This window comes from Phyllostomus hastatus, unplaced genomic scaffold (genome assembly GCF_019186645.2).
Source record: "Phyllostomus hastatus isolate PE091 unplaced genomic scaffold, TTU_PhHast_1.1 phas_scaffold_501, whole genome shotgun sequence".
Lineage (NCBI taxonomy): Eukaryota > Metazoa > Chordata > Mammalia > Chiroptera > Phyllostomidae > Phyllostomus > Phyllostomus hastatus.
Window position 1 is genome coordinate 40,411,878 of NW_025334033.1, and position 6,000 is coordinate 40,417,877.

Sequence of the window (6,000 nt, forward strand, 5' to 3'; positions counted from 1 at the left end):
ACCTGCTTTTACCTACTTGTCAGGTTGTTTGGGATGATTCTCCCTTGGGCCATATGATTTTTTAAAAATCATGTGGGTTTGGGTTCATAACAAGAAAATTATCTTCTCACACACCGTTTTCCTAAACAGTAAGGTAAGGGTTACCACTTAAGTTTCAAAAATTCTAGTTATGTCCTCTGAACCCTGTAAAATATAATTCCTAATATTTTGGTCTGTTATAGGATGATAGAAGTTTTCCATTCCAAGACAATCTTTACCTTCTCTCTCCTCCTTGCTCCCTGACATTAGTCTTAACCTACAAATTAAAAAGTAAAGACAAAAACATCACGAACTCAGATAAGGTGTCCAATTTTATAACAGTGGATTGGAAACCCACCCCCATGCTCAGACTTACCTGGTGGGGGAATCAGGGTGTTAAATGACCAAAGGCCCCATGAAAATCTACTTGCTACTAAACTCATTTCAATTTTAAAATTTAATGGACAGAAGCAAATGAGCTGTGTGTAATTTTGAATTCTGACTACACACACACACACACACACACACACACACACACACACACCTCTTGGAGAGTCCTTTTAACCTGGCTCTGTCAGTTTGCAACTTGAGAATGTTGCTTTTACTGTTTGTCTTTCTGACTGAAGAGATTACTTTTGAATTTTCTGGCATGAAATAAAATATCTAAGTTCTGGTGGTGCATTAAAAAAATTTTTATTGTTGACACTGTTGCAGATGTCTCCTATTTTCCCAGGTAGTGCACTTCAATTGGTATATGAACAGCCTGGTTAGTGGTAAACTAGTTTATTATGTATTTCAAGTGTTTTCAGGTATATAAAATTCCAATTAAAGAGTTGTCCATTTAAAGCATATTTTATTGCATTGGGTATACTTCTGACTTTCCATAAAATTCATGATAAAGTTTTCATTTCAACTAAAAGCCTATGCATATGTACATACTAGACATCTGACCTACAAAATTATTTTTGGATTCATCAGTTTACAACTGACAAGCCAATAGGAAGAAGAAGACTATTGTAAACAGCATATAGCAATGGACTAGTACCTGAGAGGATGGGATCAAACAGATCTTGCTTTAAAATACCTAATCTCTGTGAATATAGGCAACTCACTCAACTCTTTGAACTTGAGGTTTGTGTTATGTTTTTTTTTTAATTCAGGTGTGTCTCACAATCAATGACATCTTGGCTTTGATAAATTAATACAATATATTAATTAAATGAAATACTGTAAAAATGGACAACCTGGAAATTGTCCAGACATTCAGGTTCCAGCTCCAGGATCAAGATGTGACTACTTTAGCATATTTTAGCAGAGATAAATCAATGGTGATAGGTGAAGGTGAATTGGAACAAGGTGGTTCTCTAAGGGGTTTCCCAGCTAGCAGCATCACTTGAGGACTTAGAAGTGCAAAATGCTCAGGTCCTACCCCAGAAGTACTGAATTAGAATTCTTGGGGTGTAGGGCCCTGCAATCTGTGTTTTTAAAAGAATTTATTTATTCATTTTTAGAGAGAGGGAAGAGAAGGAGAAACAGAGGGAGAGAAACATCAATGTGTGGTTGCCTCTTGCGCCTGGCCCACAACCCAGGCATTTGCCCTGCCTGGGAAGTGAACCTGCGGCCCCTTGGTTTGCAGCCCATGCTCAGTCCACTGAGCTACACCAGGCAAAGCTTCAGTCTGTGTTTTAACAAATCTCTGGGCTGAGTTGGGGGTAAAAGGCAGAAAACTGTACTTGAACAACAATTAAAATTAAAAAAAAATCTCTGGGCATGAATTTCAGATTCACTCCTGTAGTAGCTAGACAAAAGAGACACTTGTTCAGAGTGTGTTCTGTATATCTGGGGGAGGGGCAGAGCCCTAATATTTTAACCAGTGGCAAGGCTGTCATAAATAAAGCCTTCGTTTTTACTTCTGAAAAATAGGGTTGCTAATATCTAGGGATATTGTGAGAGTTTGGGATAATGTATATAAACACCCAGCACAGACTTTCACTTATAATAGGTGTTCAGTGACTGTAATTTCCCTTAAATGTTAGAGCAAAGAAATAAGCTGTACAACTCACCTTAAGATTGTTTTTTAATAGATGTCACCTACATATTTGGCATATTATTGAATTTAAATACTAAATGCTGTCCTTAGTACCAGAAGCAGCTCTGCTCACGACCCCCAGCAGAGACAACCCAATGTGTTGGCCTTCCAACAGTGGTAATGGATGAGCTTGTGCTGGCACCATCATTCTTTCCTAAGGCTTGTTACTCTGCCTGGGGCCACTCCTCAGCTCTGAGAAGCTCTCCAAAGAGATTGCAGCCCATCCTGCAAGTCAAAATGTAAAGTATGATCACTGAAAAGATAATATAACCCTTGGAGGAAATGAAAGATCCCATTTCTTTGAGGAGGAAGCAGTGATCCCACTTTATATTTATATTTTTATGGCTCTTTACAGCTAATAAAGCGCTTTCATCTGCACCATTTCACTTCCTCACAAGGTTAAATTAGCAGATATGGTGATTGTAGCCTTCCAGATCAGAAAACTAGTGGCTCACATTACTCACTCAAAATCACAAAACCAGAGAACAATCCAAATTTTGTAGGGCTTGAACTTTACATAATTTGGAGGGGAATACTCTTTTTTTTTTTAAAGAATGGTTCTAACTTTTTTTAAAAGATTTTATTTATTTATTTTTTTTTAGAGAGGGAAGGGAGGGAGAAAGAGAGAGAGAGAGAAACATCAATGTGTGGTAGCTGGGGGTCATGGCCTGCAACCCAGGCATGTACCCTGACTGGGAATCGAATCTGCGACACTTTGGTTCGAAGCCTGCGCTCAATCCACTGAGCTACGCCAGCCAGGGTGGGAATACTCTTTATAGTAAAGGATACAAGATTATGAGTACAAAATTGGGTACAAGAAAAGAGATCATAAGAAGGAGGGAGGAAGGCACAAGTCCGGTGCTGGGAAAAGACTAAAGATCAGATTGTAGGAAAAGAAAAATAGAAGCCATGTTTTGAAGAACTGCATTGCAGGAAAATGAGTCTGAAATAGCTAGCAGCTTCATTTTTGAAAGATCTCTAAATCGTGTGCAGTTACTAAAGTGAGTTGGTCAGGAGCCTGTCATGAGACAAGTGGAAGGAGAAAACCCAGTAACATTATTTTCTGTAGCAACAAATAAGAAAAATCAGGGGAAAGCGAAGTGTATCAAATGGCCGCTGTCAGTCAAAAGACAACATGGCACAGGATTTCAGTATTCCAACCAGGCCCTAGAGATGTGGCATATCAGTATGTGAAAAAGGGGTCTTGAATTTATGTGGAAGGGCAAATAGACTAGGGCAGATACATGGATAAAAATGTGAGGCAATAAGCAACAATAATCATAGTTGATAACATTATATTTCTGAGTGACCAGATAAAAGAGCAGGTACAGTGTGGAAGGTATAGTTGTCCATTGCTTGGTACAGTCTCATTTCCAAATCATGTATAGTCTTTATAGTTTCTAAGGACAAGAATTAAAAATATTGAAACCTGACAAATACAACCAACATCAATACAAACAACAAAATACCACAAATGATAACAAAGTCATTTTATTAACTACCTGTCATGTACACCTCTAGAATACTTTTCTCTCTACTTTTTTTCTGTATGTTCTTTGATTATGTCTTTATATGACAAATAATTTTATTTTTTAAAGATTTTATTTATTTTTTAGAGAGAGGAGAAGGGAGGGAGAGAGAGGGAGAGAAACATTGATTGGCTGCTCCTCATGTGCCTCCAACCAGGGATCTGGCCTGCAACATGGATATGTGCCCTGACCGGGAATCAAACCAGCGACCTTTTGGTTCCAAGGGTAGTACCAACCCACTGAGCCACACCAGCCAGGGCTATATGACAAATAATTTTATAGTGCAATCTCAAATAGGTAATTCATATTTCCTCCAGTATGGGATGATTTCAAGTTTTTTATTATTCATAATTTAGAAGATCATCTTTTAGCTTTAAAGCTCAGTATTGGTAATGCCATATGTAATTTTTAGGTTTGTTATCAATTTGGGAAAATGTCTATATAGTTGCTTTCATATATGGGCAGTAAGATCTCAGAACTTTCCAAGTTTCCATGAACAGTGACCCATCCTAAATAGTCTTTGCATCGATAACACCCATTAATCAGTTTGTGATTAAGGGCTTTATATATTCTCGTTTTGACACAAAGATCAGCACAGTGGGCAGTAGGAATATTCCTGCAAGATGTCCCTGCCCTGAAGCAGCTAGCAATAACCTAAAAATGCACCAAAGTGAGAGCAAACCATAAAAATATATACCAGTAAACCTAAACTAATCGTATCTCCAACCCAATTTCCCTTTAGCTGTGGGACTACAGGAATGACAGTGGTTACTCCAGGGCTACCCAGCACTGGGGGAAATGTGACACAGGGAAAATAGGAATGGGAAGAGACAGTGGCTTGTTGTAATTAAATTATCTTATTTTGCAGATTTGCCAAAAATGCACAATCATTTGAACGTATTGCTAGGATCCCTCCCAGGGCCTGGAAAGATGCCCAGGCAAGTGAGTTATTTAGAACCTGAGTGTCATTTGCTTCAAGATAATTCTGCCTCTGCATAGGACCAGTTGAGCGTTCAATGACATGGTTTTCTGACTCCAAGTCCAGTACACTGTTCTATTATCTGGGACATAAAGTATATTCCCAGAAAGTTTTGACAAGGTTATACTTAAAAGCTGTTTTTAAAAGTGATTCATCTATGCATGGAGGGAGAGTTAAAGATTGAAAATGGAGAGCTGGCTTTGGGGAGAACTACGAGGTTCACAGGTTACCCTTTAGAACCTGCTACCTTTCCTTTTAGGAGTTCTTCACCTTGTCTCCTTATGGGTACCACATCCCAAACTGTCAAAAATCCTTCAGTGCTCCTCTTGCTTTGCCAAAATTTATTCTCAGTTGTCACACCCACCCCCTATCCCCCCCCACCCCCCACAACACACGCAAATCAGATAAACCAATTCACATCACACAAAGAGCTGCTAAAAGCTTAATGAATTACCTACAGATGGGGGCCTGGAAGGGTACTTACTAACTGCTAGGAGATAAGCCTTTAATTCAATAACTCCAAATCACTAATGGTAGCAATTCAGACATCACTGGTAGGCTACTAGAAAATTACATTTGGTTGGAAGAGAGCCAGGAACTCTTCAAGTCTTTTCATGGAGATAGATAGATAACTGCATTTTGGGTCAGATATTGCTAACATTAAAAATAAAGTAAAATAAACTTGTTGGGACCCCAGCTTTTCCTTCAAGTTGCAATTCCTTTGTCCTTCCCTTACCACCAAATTTCAGAAAGAGTAGCCTACTTTCTTTGCCTTCATTTCTTCACTATATACTCACTCCTTAACCTCCTGCAATCTTTTACTTGTATCATTCCATCCAAACTGTTCCCTCAACCATCACTCTGCTTGTTCATCAAACTCCTCAACCTATTGATTTTCAACACTGTTAAGCATCTCTTCTAAACAGGGCCAGAATTAGGTGTCTAATGTACAAAATTTAGAGTCTCTCTCTCTCTCTCTCTCTCTCTCTCTCTCTCTCTCTCTCTCTCTCTCAGTTTTGTAAATTCAGGGTCGACTTCTGAACTTTCAGTGTATCTCCTTAAATTTTGCACTGTAGATGTCTCACTTCCCTCACACTAGCCCCAGCCGTGTTCTGAAATGTAACTGAGCTTCCCACCATATTCAAAGCATGCCTACAATTTGCTGCCTTCATGCTCATGATGCAGGTGTTGATGGACTCCATGCCTTTTGCCTGCCCTGCATCTTGTCCTACCCTCTTCTGATAGCAACATCCCTAGGGAACTGCTCCTCTGCAAATTAGTGTATTTCTGGTGGGACCATCAAACACAGTATCTTCCATCCCACCTCATAACAGGGCATAACCACCAATCAAGGCCAGTCCTTTCCAGAGAGTTCTAAATTAGAA